Raw genomic sequence first — 20841 nt, forward strand, 5'->3', positions numbered from 1 at the left:
GCTGCAGCAGTTCCTCGTGACAGGCACTGTGCTGGAAAGATATTGTAAGAATTTGTAGCCATCAGAGAAATCTTCCCGGTGAGAAATTTTGTATTGAGTGCTGGAATTTTTTAGATCAAAACTGAGGGGAAAAAATAAATCTGAAGGGGAAGACTATTATTACAGTTCACGAGCTGACATTTTGTCTGAAGCGAAGGGAGATAAAGAAAAGCATTACAGCAAAACCACCCTAGGAAGTTTGGCTGGCCTTGGCAAATACTTTTAAATATTTACAGGTGATTTCTACAGATCACCTACCGCTTATTTCTACAGTCCTCCTAGGGCAGGAATTAAAACACAGGTTGGATGATTAAAGTCACTGAACACATATCATTTTGTTCCTTGGGCCAAGCCAGCTAGCTAGGGAAAAAGGTAAAACTGAACCAAAGCTGTACATAAAGCTTGAACTTAACCCAAAGTGAGCCTTTAGAGCTTGAAAAATTCTCTCCTCTGAAGAGAGAGGTGGCCTCACTTCAAAAGTGCTGTTGTCTGTACTCACTTTCCACCCAAAAATGTGTTGAAGTGGCAAAACTGTCCTGCCCAGAAGCTTCCCCAGGACATTGTGGTGACCAAGAAATGTACCTATAGCAGTACAGAGCCTCACAGCCCAGCACATAGAGTCTGAAGGATTTGTGCAGTTACAAACATTAATGTAAAGAAAGACAAAAATCAGCTAACTAGCAGGAAAATTAATGTTTTTCACATATTTAGTAGACAGGTTCTTTCATAGCTCATTTCTATGAAGAAACCAGGGCTCCAGTGGACTGGGTATTATGCAGGTATAAAAGCCCACTGCCTTTCCACAGTGCCCCATGCTACCTGCGCACGCTCCGGTGCGTAGCAGTTACAAAGAGCAAAGGCCTGAGCCGCAGGACTCGGCCCGCTGCCGGTTCCAGGCAGCGCAGTAGCGGCTTGTTTTCCTAGTGCTGCCGTGTGCCATAGCTGCTCATTGAGCCAGTGTCGGCACACCGATCACTGTGATGTTTAAGTCCTGCTATTATAAAACGAGTCTAGATGCCTGAACAGCCAAGGTGGGGTAAGGGACAAAACAGCAGAGGGAGAGGCAGGCAAATTACCCATCCCATGCACCGCCAGCATGTCATAGTGGGTTTTTGACACTTGACTGAGTTCCCTGGGCACAGCTGAGGTCCGATTCCCAACCAGCATGGTGGGATGACGTAAGAACAGCTGCATGGGAGTCTGTAGCAGAGGAAGGACTCCCACAGCCATTCTGCCCAAGTCCTCCACCTGCCACCTCTTGATGTGGTGTTTGAGATGAGCTTTGGGGTGACCTTGTTCTGTTACTCGGCTCAAAGCTTGAGGGCAGCACTGAAAGCCTCTGTCCTCGGGCTAGTCACTTGTCGAGCAGCAGAGCTCACCTCTGCAGTGGGCTAGGAGTAAACTCCTGGGTTTTGCTGCGCATTCCCTCCCCTGTGCTGCTCAGCTCCTGGAAACACCTCACCTCAGGTGTGAATGTTCAACACCGCTAGAATAAATATATAAGAAAAAACATCACCAGGAACCTGACCCTCGTCAACTTTTCCTTCCCTGACCTTCCTTCAGGTGGACTGAAGCTAGGGTTTTTGCAGGATGTTTGGGATTAGAGGCAAGGAGTCATGATTTAGCCTGCTCATAACAAACTCAAAGACAAGAAGATGGGAAAAATGAATAGCGATTCCCCTAAATAGGCACCTTATACTAGAGACCTAACAGATGAATGACTAAGATGGGTGACCTGGATCCTCCCTCTCAAGCATTCCTGCACTCAAGCAGCCCACAGCTGCTGCTGCTGAAGGCATTGCTGATGCTTTTTGCAGTACTTTGCACATAGGTGGTGGCAGCATTAGTCTTATGTGCAACTAGGAGTACAAAGCATGTATACATAATTCGAGATCAGTTTTTCATTCCTAGTTAAGCAGCTGGATATTATTCTGAAGATGGCTTTTGTTCTTACACATGAGTAAGTGCCCCACTGTCTTGATGGTTTTGCACCTGTTTGTTATAGAAATGTTATATTGGCATAGTATGGAAAAAAATGGCTCACTATCTCCCCTCTCATTTGCATATCTCTAACCTGAAACGACTCCTACACCTACATGTTTTACTGTTGGTCTCATGGTTACCACTAGCCAAGAGGTGTTGTTTGTGTCTAAAAATTGGAAACTTTAATCAGCTCAAGCTCTGCTTTTTGCTCTGTCTGTGAACTTTTTCCTAGGTACATGGCAGCTAATGAAGCAAAGCAAGCCTATTTTCACAATATAAAAACTGTTAAATAGGGGTTAGCACCTCTGTCTCAGGATTTTCTATCAGAAAAAAGGCTGAGATCTGCTCCTTTGGAAAAATAATTCCTTAATGACCCAGAGTGAGACAGTAAGATCAACTAACAAAATGAAAAGGACCAAGCCTGCAACCTGACTGGTATACACAATTTCTTTTTCTCTACAAGATTAAATACACAAAATGTATAAAAGCTGGAAACTGGTCACTGTTTCACCTCTAATCCCTCCTTCAGGTGTCTTCACCCATTGGAGCCCACCTGAGAACCCAAAGAGCCCAGACATTTTGGTGGCAGACCCTTGCTAGTTCTGCCCAAGAACAAAGACAAAGTGGTGAGTTTCTAAACAGAGAATTTGTATCATGTAAATGCATCATCACAGACGAGCAAGAATAAACTGGGAAGTGTCTGGAATGGAAATAAGTTTATTTCCTGCTGATGTTAATCCTTCATGACGTATGGATGATAATTAATGTTAATCCACAAAAAAAATTCTTGGAAAATTATGCTACATCTCCAGGGTGAAAAGGTCTCAGCTGTGGCACTGAGTACTAACAGTATCATGTTTGATTTACCAGTGATCATCAAGTTTTACACCAAAGGTCAGGAACAAACCTTGAGTTTGTAAGCTGTGAGAAAGATATATATAAACACTTCAATTTATTGCTCTGCCACTGTTAATTCATTTGGTATTCACTGTGATAGCATTGCTGTTAATGAATGTATGTGATAATAACGTGGATGTCATATATATTTATGCTCTAATCTCTTTCAGTGGATAAGCAGGCAAAGCAAGTTAGAAGATTTGCCATTTAAAATTTTTATAGATAGAAAAGGTAAAAGAAATAATATTTTATTTCAAAGAAGTACTTAACACATTTAGCTACCCCAGTGGGGACCCATTCTATCACAGAAGAATTAGCACTATACACAAAATGATAGGTGCCTGGAATAGACTGAAGCCAAGGGGAAAGCTTCCCATGTCTTTCAGAGACAACAGGTCAGATTCCATTCAAAATATGTAGATCACTGGTGTTTATTAAATATAGCTGTCATGGTTTAACCCCAGCTGGCAATCAAGCCCCACCCAGCCTCTTGCTCTCTCCTCCCACTGGGATGGGGGAAATGAAGCAGAAGCGTAAAAGTGAGAAAATTCATGGGTTGAGATAGGAACAGTTTAACAGGTAAAGCAAAAGCCATGTGCACAAGCAAAACAAAACAAGGAATTCCTTCACCACTTCTCATCAGCAGAAAGGTCTTCAGCCACCTCCAGGAAAGCAGGGCTCCATCACCTGTTACAGTTACTTTGGAAGACAAACACTAGAACTCTGAACATTCCCCCATTCCTCCTTCTTCCCCCAGCTCTATATGCTGGGCGTGACGTCATATGATGTGGGATATCCCTGAGGTCAGCTGAGGTCACTGTCTTGGCCATGTCCCCTCCCAACCCCTTGTGCACCTCCAGCCCCCTCGCTGGTGGGGTGGGACGAGGAGCAGAAAAGGTCTTGACTCTGTGCAAGCCCTGCTTGGCAATAACCAAAACACCCCTGTGTTATCAACACTGGTTTTAGCACATATCCAAACACAGCCCATAGCACCTAGTATGAAGAAGATTAACTCCATCCCAGCCAGAACCAGGACAATAGCTAATAAGTAAATTTTTTTAAAAATCATGTCTATACATTTTATGCCTGAACAAGAGTTGATTCACAAATGTGAAAAAATGCTCTTGGATATCTGTTTCAAATCCTGAATAAACAAGAAAAGGACCCATAACCTTTGCACAGCAGAGAAATTTGTGCCTTTACGGAGCTTTAACTTATTAAAAAATCTCCTAAATGTAAGTTAACCTTGATTTTTGAACAGTCAGGTGGTACATATACTTTTTGATGACTCTGCATTAAGGTGATTTTCCACATATTTTAAAAGTTAAACACACCTACTTTGTAACCCTGTCATACTTTGTTTCAGCCTGTGCTCTGCAGATCATGCAATGGTGTCTCAAAACCTAGAGTTTTTTCTGTTAAGGTCAGCAGAAGCCTTTCCATTGGTTTCAAAGGCTCCATGACCAATATTACAACCCATTAATTATTTCTATAATCTAGTCATAAGCAATTTCGTAATAAAAATATGGATAAACAGCAAATACATTCTTTGTTCTGAAATACTGACTTGGTGCAGGAAGCCCCGGACTCCTAGGCTCATGAGATCATGTAATATAACATTATCAGGCAGCTGCTGACAGTTTGGGCATGGCATCCTAAATTAATGCCTGGAAAGTGCTTATACACCACGATTGTTAATGCTTTATTATTATGCAATAATGCATGATTCCTCTTATATTCAAAGAGTAAATGTGGATCAGACTGTTATATTGATATGAATTTACATATGCTTTGATAATAAAAATCCTGATCCATTAATGCTTTGAGTCCAGCTCAACAGAACTGAGCAGGAGGAGGAAAATAAATTACTACAGATATACTTTAGAAACCTCTACCATGACCTGAACCACCTTGCCTATAAATCATGGTCTTGCAGTTTCAAAACCTGATAGAGTATTGTACACATGGGCTAATGCAAGCATGTATTCTTGTTATTTCCAAGGCTCCCTGGACCCCAGGGAGCCCAGGTCTGCCTGGGGACAGGAGGATGGACAGTTCTCCTCTCCATGGCCCTTGCAGGCCTCTGTTCCACAGCTGCCTATTATTTCTGTAATAGCTTCATTACAGCCTTTGTGAATTGATTAGATTTGGAAAGTGCTGCAGTGGAAAAAGGGGACTCTGGCAGGATTTGTACCAGTCTGAGAGCTGATGTTGCTGGGGGGAGGTACTACCCTCATGCACCTTCAGAAATGGGACTCGGTTGAAAAAGAAAAAAAACAAAAAGGCAAGACAAAAAATAAAAACCCACACATTTTTGAGGGGAGGGACAGCAAACATAAATTGTTTTTTTCAGACCCTTTCAGTGTTTTCTTCTGAAAAGATCACTAGTTTACCATGCAGTAATATGTTCCATAGATTAATTTTATGCTTTGATTAGGAAAACTTAAATGTTTTCCTTGAAGCCTTTTACAATTTACTTCCTCTTAATTAAGATGGAGAAGTACCTAAATATCTGAGTGGTGGATATACTATGAAATAATTCACTATTTTATATTTTCCCAGTTTATATTTGTAATTTGGTGGCATACCAAATCTAATGCATTCCTTTCATGATTCTCTGAATGCCTTTGGAGCCTTTAGCAAATAGAAACTGTAATATTTACAGCATACTTATTTAGAAGCTTATGAAACATCAGGCTTGTATTTAGTGCAGACGTGACTCATTGTGAAAGAGTCTTCTGGCTTTCTTTGTTACTCCATGAGGAATTCTTTTTGGCATCTCCCTTTAGGGTTGGTTTCTTTTAAGCCATGATTGCATTAATAATATCATCTTATGGTGTAACAGATTGAATCCTTTTCACATTGGGGAAGAATTAGAGCCCAATCTAATTTGCTACTGACTCATAATCAGCAAAGCCATGGAGTAAAGGACATTATTTTTCTCTCAACTTTTCTGTATGGGTATATTAGTTTTTATATGTCATAATCCTGAGGTAATTAGATGCCTCTAAATGAGGAAACACTTCGTGTAAATGTCATTTTAACATCAAAGATTGCGCCTGTTCCCAGGTAACAGTGTTACCTAACTAAAAAGGTGGCTTCATTTTTTAAAAGCAAAAACATTTTGAGGCCAAAATTGTTGGTTTTATTATTATTACTTTGCTCAGATGCATAAACTCTTTTTTCTAGCTGAAGAATGAAAGGGCACCTTGATTTCTGCAAGTGCATATATTGCATTTTTTGCATGGTTCAGCTTGCTAGTTCCTTAGCTCTATTTGCTTTAGGATTAGCAAGGTATCAAACATGTTTGGGTTCTAAAAGATTGTTATTGGTGATGTTCTTTGAAGTGCTGAAAAAAGCTAGCTTAGCTTCAGCTTTATAACTGAGGTCTGCTTACCACAGCTAAGAAAAACCACAAACAAACCTGGCATAGAGTCCCCTATATATTATCTAAAAGGAGGATCATTTCTCCCAAGTGATTTTCTCAAGGAAACCTACTGTTGTTTACATCAGTGAGCAGTGCCGACAGATAGCGGTTAGTTCTGCATGGGAATTTGATGTACATCAATGACTTGATGCTTACTGAAGGTACAAAGGAATTAGGCTGTGCATTATATTGACAACCACAAAAATATTGTCCAGGTCATTACCACAGAGCGGCAGAAGAGGATTAGCAGGGGCTGCTTCCTTGCTGAATGACCAGTCAAGGCCATAGGAAAGGCGGGTGCAATCCTCCTTCTGTGAGAACTTAGACATGCACACTTTCCTATCCACACTAGAAAAATAGTTAGCCCTACATGTAGACTTCCTGCATTTTGTTTATTTCTTCCTCAGTTTATTGATAGCAGGAACTTCTCTATTAGAGGAAACATAAAGCTTGCAGAGGGCAGCGGCGCGGTTTAGATAGCAGAGCCATTTCTTCAGCTCTGCAGTCAACCATCCTGCCAATGTTTCTGGGATAGGTCGGTGTCATGTTTGCCTCCATGGGAAACCTCTTTCTAGTCCCTAATTCTTAAATGTCCTTTTAAACTTGAAACTTGTGAAGATTCTTTGCATTTCTTCAGTCTGATGATTTTAGTTTTCCCATTTTAGTGATATATATGCCCAGTTCTTTCTGCAGGTTGTTAAGCTTCTGGCCTCAGTGATTCCCTGTGATTATGAGTCCTACAGCCTAGTTATGCAACAATAAAAATATTCTTTTGGTCACTTGTGATTTTTTTGGTCATTTTAATCATATTTAATGTTGCATAATGAGTTACATAAACCACAAAAGACTGCGGTCATTCCCCACCTAGATGGCCGATACCTCTGCAACTGGGATCTTCAGCAGATGCTGATCTTGCTGAGCTGTCTTTGAGCACCTACCAGCACTAAGAAGGGAGACAAAAGAGGAAGAAAAAGGGATGGACTGTATTTACAAGCAAGAAGTACCTTGGAGAAGAGCCCCAGGGTGGTCCTGAGGCAGGAGAGAGCCTCAGAGGGCACCACCTCATCCTACTCACTGAGAAGCAAGCTCCTCTCCCAAGTAAACCCTTGAAGTGAGATGAAAGGGCTCTGACAGCCACACATACTTGAACCCATGCAGCTTCCCACAAGGCTGTTCAGAAACAAGAAGAGTCACCTATGAATGTTAAGCTTAAAAAAGCAGCAGCACTGATGAGTATTTTTGGCATGAACTGAAGAATCCTTTTGTTCCAGCTACAGCCCACATGCTGATTCAGCTCAGCAGCTCTCCTTTTCTGTTCTTTTCCTTTCTCAGGGCTTTCTTAAACACGACTTCTAGGTTGCTGTTTTCTTCCAGCCTCCTTCAATTATGTTTCGGAATGATAGTTCGTAAAAATATTGGCACGTACTCTCAACTGGTGGCAATAGTCTGTAGGAGCATGCTATCAGTCAGGATATGACTGTGCTCTTTTTTCATGTTTTTTGCTATATTTATTTGAGCTCATCTACAGTAAAGCCTTTTGATACTGCTGAAGTGATAGAGAGGCATCTATGGCATCAGGCTTTTCAGTATGAAATAGTTTGAATAAATTTACTTTGTAGAGCCTATCCAGAGCTAAATTCTGCTATAATTTACCACTGAGTCACTGCCCAGACTGTTCAGCATTAGCAGGTGAGGTTTTCCTGGGACAGAGAGGGTAGGTGTCACCCCTATACACTGTGCCTGTGTATGACTTGTTGACCTGGGCTCCAAACAAAAGGCACTTTTAAGTAGAAACAGAACCTGTCTGAGTTTTATTTCTTTATTTACTAAACAATAGCTGAAACTATAGATTTTTCATACTGAATGTACCAGTATTTCAAATAAAGCCAGAATCACAGCTCACAGCACACTAAAGTGTCTAATATATTGAGTGGCTATTTCTACCTACAGAAATGAAAAAAACCAGATCTTTGAAAAATGTGAGGGGAAGGACAAAAACAACAGTCTCAACATGCTGTAGAAAAAAGAAGGGAAATACTTAAGAGCCAGATCTTGACCAGAATTTAAATATCTTCCCAAATGCTCAAAATTTCCCCACAATAACGTTTTCATTCTCAGGAGTAATTTCAAAAATGCGCATGAAGAAATTGCATGTGCACTGCCTGAGCGCTGGATAAGAACTAAAGGGGGAAGGGCATCTAATTAAAAGGGATGAAACACTGAAGTGATGAGGTAAGCTATTTTCCCAGCGAAGGTTGCTCACAGTACAGCAGAGTTGCTGTTCCCCCCACAGAGATATCCTCAACTGCTGTGTTCAATAACATTCACAGAAAATAAGATTGGTTCATATAGTTTAACCGGGCTGTATTTTCAAGTGACATCTAACATGCCAGGAAGGAATCTCTTTTAGTGCTGATTTACCGCACCTGGGCTGGAGACATGAGAGAGATGCTTCCCTCATGGCAGGTGGCATCAAAAGAGTTCCAGGGACATTCCCTGCATTTCAAGACCCAAGTGGTAACAATGTAATGTGTTTATTTTATTTCATAATGAAAAATCAAAATCATCTTATACAAAACTTCTGGCAGGTCAGTCTGTACTTTTCATTTTTCCCCCTTTTCCGGCTCTAAGCTGATGAATTATTTCTGTTACCCAAAATGGAACTTTTCTGCTTCTGTCTTCAGGTTTATGAAGTTCCCTTATGGGTATTTTTCGTGTAGGTAACAAAAAATATATGCCACCCCCATAAACAGAGCTGAGATGTTCTTCTTTCTTGTATTATTATTTCTCATAAAGAATATTTTGTATGATGAATAATGAGCTCTGTCCTGTGTCTCGCAAGGCTTGTGTCCATACACTCTCAGCCCAAACCATAATGACAGAGAATTTCCACTGAATCGTCCTCTCACCCTTTCACTCAAAACTCTACAAAACCAGCTGACAATAATTCATACTGATATTTCATTGCCAGTGGCCATGCAACTGCATGTTGTCTCTTCTATAAGGAGGTAAGTGCTGGGTAAGTTCATGATCACCACCTCCAAAACCTTAGGGAATGCTGGCAGAAAGTTTTAAAAAAGTAAGTAAATGCTAAAACCTCAGATGAAAAGTTAGCAAGTTAGTTTGTAAGCTTGACTGGGAAGGTTTCAATAAAGGTGGCCAGCAAGTGGTTGTTAAGGTACTGGAGATCTTCCACTGGCAAAGTCATGAGGTTGGCTGCTGCTGCCTGAAAACATTGAGCATCTTAAAGTACATTTGCCAGTGAATTTCCACCAGTACTCATTGGTGGTACTCATGTGGCCGCAAACCTTAGCTGGCTAGGCTGAAGGACTAGTCACCATAGGCTTCCCAGAGAGCTACTGAAGAGAGGTAAGGAACCAAAAAATACTGGTCCCAATCTTGGGGACGTGCCTTCTGAGGGGGCTTGTCTTTTCTAATTAAGTATCCCAGACCCTGAAGGACACTTCCTCATAAACTAGATGAATCTCTATAAAAGCAAAGCTGAGTATAGTTGGTAGCTTTGTGTTGACACTCAGTTGTGCAGGTTTTTATTATTCTTATTTTCTGGAGAAAGTTTTTTTCTTGAACATGAAATTCAGAAGATTTCAACCACCAGTATTTCTTATCTGATATCCTTTCACAACAATTCTGTGCCTTTGTCAGAAATGTATAATCACCTCTTGAGGGAAAAAAAAAAAAAACAAACACACAAAAAAACCCCAACCCAACCCAAACCCTTATTGCCAGATTCTGTTGATTCTGTGTAGTAATGTTAAAATATTAGAAGTTACCTTGACACACTGATGATTGTTTTTCCCCTTTAAAAGCTGGAGAAAGGATAAAGTGAACATTGGACTGATTATTTTCTCCTTCTATTGTTTATAATAGTGACTGGCCTTTCTTTGGAATGAGAGAGCTAAAATTGGCATTCATTGCTGGTGACAGGATGGTGTTTCAGATGCAGGCTTCAACCCAATCAGTTACTGAGACGTAGGAGTAAGCTATCTCTATTGAACAGTAAAATAGATTAAATGCAGTGTAGCATTAAAGGGAGAGAAAAATGCAGAAGGATCACCATTGTTTCTTGAATGCAATTTTAAGTAAATGACCTAAAACTTCTCACTTGCTTGAAAATAAATCTCTGTTCTGCCTGGGTAGTGTTTCCTCAGTGCTTGTTATTTGCAAGTAAATATGAATGGGTCAGATCCTGAATTTTCCCTTCTTTTTTTTCTATTTTCTTTCTATTTTCTTTCTTTCTATTTTCAAACTAACAGCTCTTTAAAAAAACAAGTCAAAAGTTACAATAAAGACTTTTTCAGGAAGGAGATATAAGTAACCTACCATGAAGCAGTGGTGGGTATGGCAGTGCTGCCATGTCTGGTGAAGGCACTGGCATGGGGGTCACAGGATGCCCAAGCCAGCTGCTCCTCGGGCAGCACGCCTCCCTACCCTGGTTCGTGACCACAGAAGCAGGTGTGACACATGGTGTGGGCGCGACCACAAGCTGTGTTTGTTCTCCTCATTTGGGCTGCAGTAGTGACCATACCTGGCAGGGACCCCAAAGCTGCATCAAACCTATGATTTGCACACCTTAGTTCCCCTTTTCTGCTCCTTAACTTTCCTTTTCACTGCTCTTGTATCTCCTTTCTTCCATCCCAATCTTCTTCCAATTGACCCTAAATTATATTTTCCCCATTAGTCCCCATCCTGCTACACCCATACACAAATCTGGTATTTCCAACACTGTCCCCTAGGTAACCCCAGCCTTATGTAGCACCACTGATACAGACAGCTTGGTGTTGTGCCTTTGCAAGGTCATGCAGCCAAAGACGTCCCCAGTGCTCCCCTCAGTTGTCTGTGCACCCTGGCTATTTCTTACACAGCTTCCCCTAAACCACTCGTGAAGTCCAGACATCCCTCACAGCCCTACCTGGACCTTTCATCACACTTATCTTTCACTTTGGGTGATTCATCCCATTGCCTGGAGTGCTTTCCCATGTCCTGCCCAGCCCACCAAGGCAGGCCAGCCCATGGCCACAGCACTTGCTTGCTGCCCCAGCCGTGTGCTTTTTCAGGAAACACTTTGGAGGGACACAGATGCTGCTAAGACAGGGATTACACATGAAGATGGGATGAGTAAGGGCATTCAGGTGGGGCACAATTTCATCTGGCCTAGAGCAGAAAACCAGGTGGTGCGTCCAGTCACGACCTGCACCCTTGAGATGGAAGGAGGCGACGAGGAATCCTGATGTAGTGGGATCTGTGCCAACAGAAAGAAGCCCTTCAGCAAACTTAGATGGAGGTATTTTATCTTTCTTGCATGTGTGGCAGTTCTTACCCATCAGGAAGTGAGGGAGAGTAAGGAGAACAGCCAGACCATGGGGACGCCACAGCCCCCTGCCCTCAGCCCACTTTGGGAAGGTGCAAAAGCATCAGCATCACCCAAGGGCCTGGGGTGCCCTGTGCCTGCCCCCGGCAGAGTGTTGCAGTGGCCCCCCTCATGCTCACCTCTCCTGGCTAGGTCTGACCTCATATCAGGGGGCTGAGAAATGGCTTGGCAGCTGCTGGCTTTGATGAGCCGGCCAATGCTCAGAGCTCCTGGAGCAGTGGGAGCGAGCGGCTGACTGGGAACCCATCACAGGCTGATGGCAAGCTGTGCAGCCTTCAAAGCCGAGTGATACATCAGCCATTCTTTTACTTTCTGAACTTGGACAATGCACAATGATGAGAGCATCACAGACATTTGGCAGCAACTCAGAAAGGCACTTAAGCATATGCTCAATGTTAGGCATATTGACAATCATGCTTCTCCCCAGGAAAGCGCATTCAGAAGAGCTTTGCCAGGGCTGGGGCTTAGAGGTCCATCAGGCAGCCGTTATCCCAGACAAGATCATCAAAAGATCCTCTGAATGCATTCTCTCAGTATTTGGCTTTTTAGGTAAAACTATGAGAGGAAAAAGATAATGTGTGGAAAAATGAATTATACATACAGAAGCAGGGCAGTGAATATATTTTGATGAATTTGGGGACTCCAATTTTGTGCCTAAAGAAAAAGAAAAGTGGGGAGAAAGGGAACTGAACTAGCTGCCCAGGTGAGGAATTATTTGGTAAATAGGTTCAGTGGAAATAATAGTCATTCATACTCTTGGAAATGTCTCAGTGCTCCATTTAGGTATTTTCCAAGTTAATTATTTCAATTCTTCAAATTATTAAGCATAAAATATCTTGAAATTTACCTAAATGTTAAGAAGATTGTTAAAAAGAACTGAATATTATGAAAGTGGACTAAAATATTCTATTCAGGTTGAATGAAAACATTAGGTAAGTCTGAAACTGTTTTAGAAATATGTATGGTCCACTGAAATAAAATCCATTATTTGCATCATTTCAGTAGAAGATATAATCAAGTAAAATTAATATTACCTGCGTCAATTTGTATTTATCTTTTTTTTCACTTTTCTAGAGTGTATTTAAATTATTAAGTCAATGGATAGGGTATAAGTACTTTAAAGAGAACAGAAGATTACATCCACATCCCTTTTCTGCTGATGGCTTTGGCATAACTATTTCAATAGGTTTTTAGCCCTCCCTGGGGAACCTCAGCTCTGCCACCGCTAACCCACCACGGGCTGCAGGAGCTGGGTTAGTCTAAGCAGGTTGTTTTGGCAGAGGTGGGTTTCAGTGCACTGGTAGGAGCTGTAATACAGCAGCACAGGGCAGAGGGCTTAGGGTGGAGTCCCTCTCCATGTCCCCATCACCATCGATTTTATTTGTGAGGAATGTAGAGATGGTACGTTTTTTTAGAAGCTGAGGGATGCCATCAAACTTTCTGGGGGAAAATTATATGTAATGAGAAGAAGTCTGGGTTGAGGGATGCTTCCAGCAGCAGGCAGATGAGCAGTGAAGTCTGTGACAGTGGCTGAATCTGAAAGGGATCCCAGTTTCACCTGCTCCTTGCTCCTCTGTCTGTAATAAGGTTTTTATACAAACCTGGGGAGATGGAAACTTGCATTGCTTAAAGAATCATTTAAGATTTTCTGCCTTTAATTTGAGAAAGGTGGTGGCTGTGCATCCCCAAAGCTATTCTTCTGGAAGAACAGTTTCACCAAACTGAAGTACCTACTCTGGGTGATGCTGCATACCCATAATGAACCGGGTTTGAAGACACCTGTACCTAATCTCCTGAAAAAAGGCAGGCTTACTTATGTGCTTGAGCATGTGGTTATCCATAAGGTCAGCAATGAATTGAACCCTAAAAACCCTCTCTTTCCTGAGAAAGAAATAATTAAATTGCTTTTATGACTGCACAACCCTGGCATGTCATCCTCCATTCACAATGCACTTCCAAAGCTATTTATTTTATAATGCTGCATTGTTGCTATTCCCCACCTCCATACAAAGCAGGATGCCAAGGGAAGGCAACTCTGAAAGGGACCTTCGGCAATGACTGTCACTCCTGAGTGATATTCTTGCTACTCAGCACAAAGCCTTAATGCATTTACAGTCCATCAAGGGCTACCCATTCTGTCTCCTCCCGCATGTTTGAACTCTTCTATATTGTGTTCGTGTCAATTAAATTCAGAAAATTGTGTTCAAATGACACCAAGGTTTTGACACAAAGTTTCAAAAGCAGTCACTAAGCAAGGTAGCACCAAGAGCTGATATTTCATCACTTTCCTCCTACCACAGCTACAAAAGAGTTGGTTGTAACTGAGAGAGAAGATACCAGCTTTCTTTACAATTTTTCCAGAGGTGATGTGCAGTTCTCCAACCAGATTCTGTAGTTCATCTTAATAAACAGGACTGATTAGGAGTGTATTTTTCAGGAAAATAGTGCACCCATGGCTCTCTGGGCCATCACAAATTTATCAGTACATCAGAATAATTCGCTCTGCCAAAAAAGGGGAAAAGTCTATGCATTAAAACTATACTGGTCAGCCAGGCAATCCTTAAGACTGACCCCAGAGAAATGTGGCTGCTTTCAGCTCTCCTCCCAGCCTTCAGGGAAGGTGTCCTAACCCCAGAGCAGAGCCAGGAAACCTCAGCAGTTTCTGCTCTGCTTGCCCTCACTGGAAGTACTCAGACTGGTTTTATAGGGCAGCTGAGCCCCTTCCTACCATTCAAAGAGCAGTCACCATTCAAAATATACCTGTGGAGACAATTATGGGTATCTCCATGGGATTTATTTCACAAAGGACAATAAGAGTTGATGCTGTCTCCAGGTATCACAGTCTTCTTGGTGATCTGCTCTGCTTAGACCAAGCAGATCCACTGCTCCCCTTTCCTCTTTGAGAGAGGGATGTCCAAGGAAGGAGCTGATCCTGTGCACCGCTTGGTGTCTGCTGGGTATCATCAGGGACATCTGTTTCGTTTCACATTTGCAGGTGATCAGATTTTTATACAGATCCTGAGTTTATAAGGTTTTATTTTTTTATCATTCCAAAGTTTATTTTTATTTTTCTCCAAGAAACAAGGCAGAAAAATATGGTGATATTATGGCATTTGCAATTTTATCATAATAAGAATTTTTTTTTTGCTAGTTGGCAGATATCGATACTAACAGCATCATGATACATTCAAATAGATTAGTTTAACTGCTTCTATTTCTCTTCTAGTTATCTTTGGGTTTTTTGCACTGCCATCACAGGAATCAGTCACAGACCCTCAACATTTATTTCAGGATGAATTACAATGTTATTCTTTGGAGAATTTTTCTACTTTCATGTCAGCTGTAGCGCCTGTTCCCATTGCTGAAAGGAAGAAAGCTGTGCTGTGAAAATGTTGGACTGAGTTAGTCATTCAAACTGACTTTGAATTTCAAACTTAGACCCTCACATTTTCAAAATTTATTTCAAAAATATGCTTTAAACCACTATTTTTTTCTTACTTTCAAATATCAGTGGGTTTTTTAGATGTATTCCTTTATCAAAATCCAGTATAAGTTTGTAGTATATAATTACTGACAGGTAAACAAATAATATGAAATTATAATAAATAAAAAATGAAATACATTTGAAAATGAGATTACAATACTTTGAAAAGTCAATTCCTGCATTAAAAATTTAAATATTCTGAGTGTATTACATGCTGAAACTTTTATTTCAGTGCTTTTCACTTTGTAGGACATTTTCCATTGCAAATTCTCTAACAAAAAAGAAAAAAATAATTAAAATAGCAACTGGCAGTAGAAAAATCTTTTGACAAAAATATCCAGCTGGTCTGAATTTTCAGTTTATAATATTTGGGGTTTTTTTTTGTCTCTTTGCTTTTAAAGCCCTTCCCCCACCCCCTCCCAGTGAGGTTCCCCACACAATGGTATGTCAAGGAAATAATCCCTGTAAAAAGACCTTAAATGACAGATAACCCCCAAAACACTCAAAAAAAAGAGAGGCTACCGAGCAATGAATATGAGCTGTCTTTTCTTTTTCCCCCACAGAGTCAAGAGCTGCCACACAAGGAAGAATGATTCCTCTACATGTTTCAAGAGTCTCTAAGCCAAGAAAGACCATTTGTGCTCTCCAAAGCATCAGGATGGGAAGGGTTGGTATGAGGCTGGACCACAGAGCAGGGTCCCCTCTGTCCCCCACCCAGTCCCAACCCTGCCTGGGGTATCTTGGATGAACAAGCGTGTTGTATGGTGCTGCCTGAGGATGGCTCAAGTAAGCGGCTGCAATGGTCCCACCATTACCAGGAGGGCTAGCTCAGTGGGAGAAAAAGAAAATGGACTGCCAAAGAGGGGCTTTGAAGTCAGGCATGCTTTTGCAGCATGTGTGCTCCATGGTGTGACAGCCAGGCAGGAGAGAGGGCTGGCATGACAAATGCCCATTAAGGAATCAAAAGAGCGTATGGCTCATCACTGCTTTGATCCTGTCTTCAAAGACATCCTGTGAGCCTCCTCTTCTTCTGCAAGACAAAGCCCACACAGATAATTACGCGGCATGTACGCGGCATTGCTGGGGCTGTGGGATGGGGCAGGAGTCAAAGTGGGGAGAGGTAGGGCTCTTCCAGCTGCCCATGTGGGGGTCCCTTTCAGCCCCAGCCCACTTAAAAGATCAATGCTGGCTTTTTTGGCTACAAACACAGAGCCAAAGCCATACGGTTTATGAATTTGGTCCTAAGCCCATGGAATTGCACAGAAGAAGGTCTGGAAGGAGATTACTGGTGCTGCCCCTGTGCTCCAAGGTTGGTGTTGCTTCCCTCCAGCCTTCAAGGACACCACATTCATGGTTATGGTTGCTGAGTGCAATCAGGCCACCAGCTTTTCCTCCAGCTGCTGGCAGGGTCTTACTGCAGCCCGTGGAGGTCATTTCAACTTGCTTACAACTCTTGCCTGTGGCACAAGTGGGTTTGGGTGACCCAGGGGTGACTTGTCCCCTCTGCTGCAGGCACCATGGCCAGCACAGCTTGACCCAGGCCCAGGGAACAACCGTGTCGCTGTATGCTGAGGGAGACTGGACCGCTGGGAGCCGTGGGAAAAACCATCTCTTGAGGTGAATGGAAAATTGTTTTCAAGGCTAATTATGTCCTTTTGCTGGCAGAGATGCCTGTAGCATCCAAAAGGCTGAGACGACGCATTGATGAACACTCAGTCAACCAGCAAATCTTGCAGGGTGTTGACTTTTTCTTACCTCTGACCTGAACCATGTTTAACTGAAGGCAAAAATTTCCACATGCTGCCCTTGTCAGCTACTCCGTTTGAAATGGTAGAAGGTAATGTCAGGCTGACTTGAACTGCAGCAGCTGGGGTCAGCAGCATCTGGGGGATGGTTTCTTTGTTCCACCCCAGGACCGGTCCTACAGTGGTGGCACCAGGATGCCCCGTGGCTGCCTGAGGACACGCTGTTCGTAGACACATAAATGTCTTCTTGCTAAAAATGTTTACCGAAGGAGCCTGGATGGCCTTTTCATCTAAACTGCTGGAAACAGGTTAGCATCATGTACGTCAGCACTGCCTCATTCTCAGATCTCTGTGAGAAAGGACAAAGCACGGCCTAAATCTATTCCCTTAACTTCCTTTCAAGCCATTTTCAAGGTCTTTGAAATATTACAGTTTTACTCATACCACCTTAATGCAATGAAGTTTTCAAGAAAAAAAGGTCACAGTGCTTGAATAGCTCTGGGTTTTAATACAATGAGGTATTTCCATAGCGTTTTCTGTCACTGGCAGCACAAGGAGCACACACAGTTACAGGAGCTCTCCAATATGCTAACAGGCTAATGGATGTGAGCGCACTTCATCCACCTCAGTCATACAAAGAAAATGCTGTCTTTCAATCTCACAAGATAGTCTTTCATAAGATAGAAGATCTCAGGGTATTATGGACAAGATTCTCACTCTGCAAAAAAATTTTAATGGTTTCTGCAAGGACGATTCATCAGCCAGCCACACGGCAACACGGCACGGGGACACGCAGGTATAATGCACAGTGTGTCACCACTGGTTGTTTCTTAATAAGAGCATAAATACAAAAATATCTTAGGAGAGTTATAAAGATCAGTTATAACTGCTTGCCTTTGAATGATTAGAAAGTCTGAGTCAGCCAATGGAGCACTCATATTTGTCACGCACTTGTCTGGAGGCGCATCGCGAGCGGCGGGGTTCTTGCACTGGTCCCATAACAGCATCCTCGGGCTCTGCACACCCCAGGTGCTGGCGGGGTGAGCCGCATGCTGCCCTGTCCTGCCAGGCTGTGCCGGGGAGCCAGGCTGCCACGGAGCCAGCGGAGATGGATGTGTGCACCAGGGAGCCTTATATACTCTGCCTGAGAAGGGATTTATTTCACTCATTGCGTTTTCACAGCAGAACGGTACTTAGAGACCTACCTGCAGCCCTTTTACTGAAACTTACCCTTGTACTCATCTGGACACCAGTCACTCTGTACATCAGGAGGGGAATAGAAATAAGCCTCCTTACTCTATGTGTCCAGCCAAAAACCGTCAACCATCAGTGCTGTTTAAACCTGGAATATCAAATATCTTTGTTAACTAGTTGGGAACACGTGAAGGTTAAAAACTGACTGCAGAAAGCACTCAGGACATTTGTATTCAGCATATCTATGTAGACACATACACATACACACAGAGAGTACTCAGTGAACATCATTAAAGGGCTCCAAGACAACGAGGCTAAATTTAAAGCGTGCATGGTTTATTGATACACTGTTTTAGGCTTGATTATAGCTTTCTCTATATTTTTCCCTGACTGGCTGTGTCTCCTTACAGTCCATACCCAGACTTGACCTGAGCTGGCATCAATGAAAGCCTGGGAGAGCATTAGTCTTTTACAGTTAACATTCTCATTTTCTACAGGCTGTTGCGAAGGCACTAATGGTTCATATCTTTTGAATAAAACATGTCACTATAGTCCTTCTCAAATCATGGGTAATTACAACTATCATTGTCATAATACAAATTCTCTTATAGGGAAGTTCATGTATTGTAAAGTTATATTAGGCTCAGCATCGACGTCAATTCTTTCTCTGCAATTATAAAGCATATAAAATACTAAAATGCAGTTAGAGTTATTACAAATTTTTAGAAGTTTAAGAATGGCTTTCCAATTTTAGTCAGTCAGACATGCTGTTGAAAATGAAGAGTTGCGTGAGGGTGGGAAACTTTAGTAAAAAAAATTGGGTTTTAGCAAATATTTTCTCAGTGACAGAAAACGTGTCTTTTTCTATATGAAAAGAAAAACCAACAAACAAACCCTAGAGGTTTCACAAGACTGCAAACATTCTGCCACTGCCATTCAATCAAAAAAGAATTATTTAGAAAGCAATAAGTCAATGAGTGGTGTGTGGCATACAACAGAGTTGTAGTTTTCTGGTTCCCTCCCTGAAAACACTCACAATGGTGGCAAATGCAACAATTGTAACTGGAACCAGTAATTTCACAACAAAACTGCTAAAAAGTGGGAACCTTTCTACACTGCCTTCCCTTGAAAAACTAAATAACTGATTGCCAGTTATTTGTTAGTGAGAGCGAGAGCTTCTCTTCCCATCACCTGACAAGGCAGAAGGCCTGGCCAAGCTCCAAATGAAATAATCGTGCTGCAGCATCCTTGGCTTCCCTGAGCACGGCATTGGATGCTGAGTGAAAGGCTAAGGGAATAAAGGCCCCCATCCTATACCTCTGAGGAGCCAAACAGAGGGTGAGGGTTGAAAGCCACAGAGACTCCAGATTCAAAGGTATGTGCCCATGTAAGTGCTCGGACAGCCCTCCTGAGAGCTGTCTTTGGCATTCTGATGTGCACATCGATGGAAAAAAACAGCAAAACAAATTGCTTTGACCTGCTCACTGCAGAGACATCTCTCCCTGCTGCAGGGACCAGAGGGTGCTTTTGGCATCCCAACAGGGAGTCTAAAGCCAGGCAGGATAAATCCACGTCTGGCTGTGTTTGAGGATGCTAGTCTGATGCCTGATCTGCACCAGCATGGCATGTGAGGCTGTGTCCATCCCGGGGTGGCTGCTGGCTGTCTGCACTGGGTGGCTGCTGGCAGGGTGGCCCAGGGCACACAGGGCTCTCTCCCAGCCTGGCAGGGCAGGACTGTGCCCGCGGCTGTATCTGAGTCTGCTTCTCACTGATCCAGAGAGATGAGGGATCAGCCAGGCTGTGAAAACTCAGCCCTGTGACTATGTGCAATTGCTTCCATTTTCATACTTTACAAAACCTCAAGTCCATCCAGAGGTGGTTCCCGCATGTGAGTTAGTCAAGAGCCAAGCCAAAGAAGACATCAAATGCCGTGTGCACCAGAAATTGCAGGCAGCAGACCTTCATTGTCTATGCCATAGGCCACTATTGACTTTCTATTTCTGTATTATATTTTTATCCCCAGCCAAGGAACAGAAACCGGCAGAAACTGATTCCTCACACTTTTACAGAGTCACAGACCTGCAATGCTAAGTTTTCAGGAGCTACATAGGAAGGGTGGGCTCAAGGTACGGTATGTATCATCTGAAGTTCATTGCAAGTCCATCCAACATGTAGTGGCAGCTTTCATTAGGTTTTGCTGTGAAGAAGCTTCACAGGAGACAGGAAAAGGAAGTGGGAAAATTATGAAGTTTGACAGTGATTAAAAGCATTATCTATCCCCTTCCTATGGTACTAAAGAGCCATTAATCACAGTGTAGATATGGATTTATGTAGTGCTCAGTGGTGACTATGAAGGAAATAATGCTGACTCTCCTGAAAAAAAGGAAAAATCCAAGGTTAAGGATCTTCTCTGAAGTGCTCAGAGGACTTGCAGCTCCCTGGCCCTATCAGTCACCGGGAAAAAGTCCTGCTGTCCTGAGTGTTGCTACAGCCACCACTGCTGCTGCTTTACTTGGGAAAGCGGGCGAGATGGGGCTCAGGCGCCCCGGACAGCCCCCGTCCTCGGCAGCCCAGCTGCTTGGGGCACCATGTGTGCCACTCCACTGCTGTCTCCAGGGCACCATTTCCCTGCTGCTTCTTTCACCGGAGTCTTGCAAAACACACAGCAAATTACATTTATGCC

The 20841-nt window shown here is 42.6% G+C and overlaps 1 long non-coding RNA gene across 2 annotated transcripts in view; it reads right to left on the minus strand.

The window, feature by feature from the left end:
* Positions 1-14517: 14517 nt before the first annotated feature.
* The window catches only part of LOC135315221 (uncharacterized), a 117565-nt gene continuing 111241 nt past the window's right edge, over positions 14518-20841 (minus strand). For both annotated transcript variants that reach the window (XR_010374673.1, XR_010374674.1), the window contains 3 exons: positions 20238-20366; positions 18195-18306; positions 14518-18108 (listed from right to left, as the gene is read on the minus strand). This is a non-coding gene — a long non-coding RNA (uncharacterized LOC135315221). The remainder of the gene's footprint in view (positions 18109-18194; positions 18307-20237; positions 20367-20841) is intronic.

Source organism: Phalacrocorax carbo, chromosome 10 (genome assembly GCF_963921805.1).
Source record: "Phalacrocorax carbo chromosome 10, bPhaCar2.1, whole genome shotgun sequence".
NCBI classification, from domain to species: Eukaryota; Metazoa; Chordata; class Aves; order Suliformes; family Phalacrocoracidae; genus Phalacrocorax; species Phalacrocorax carbo.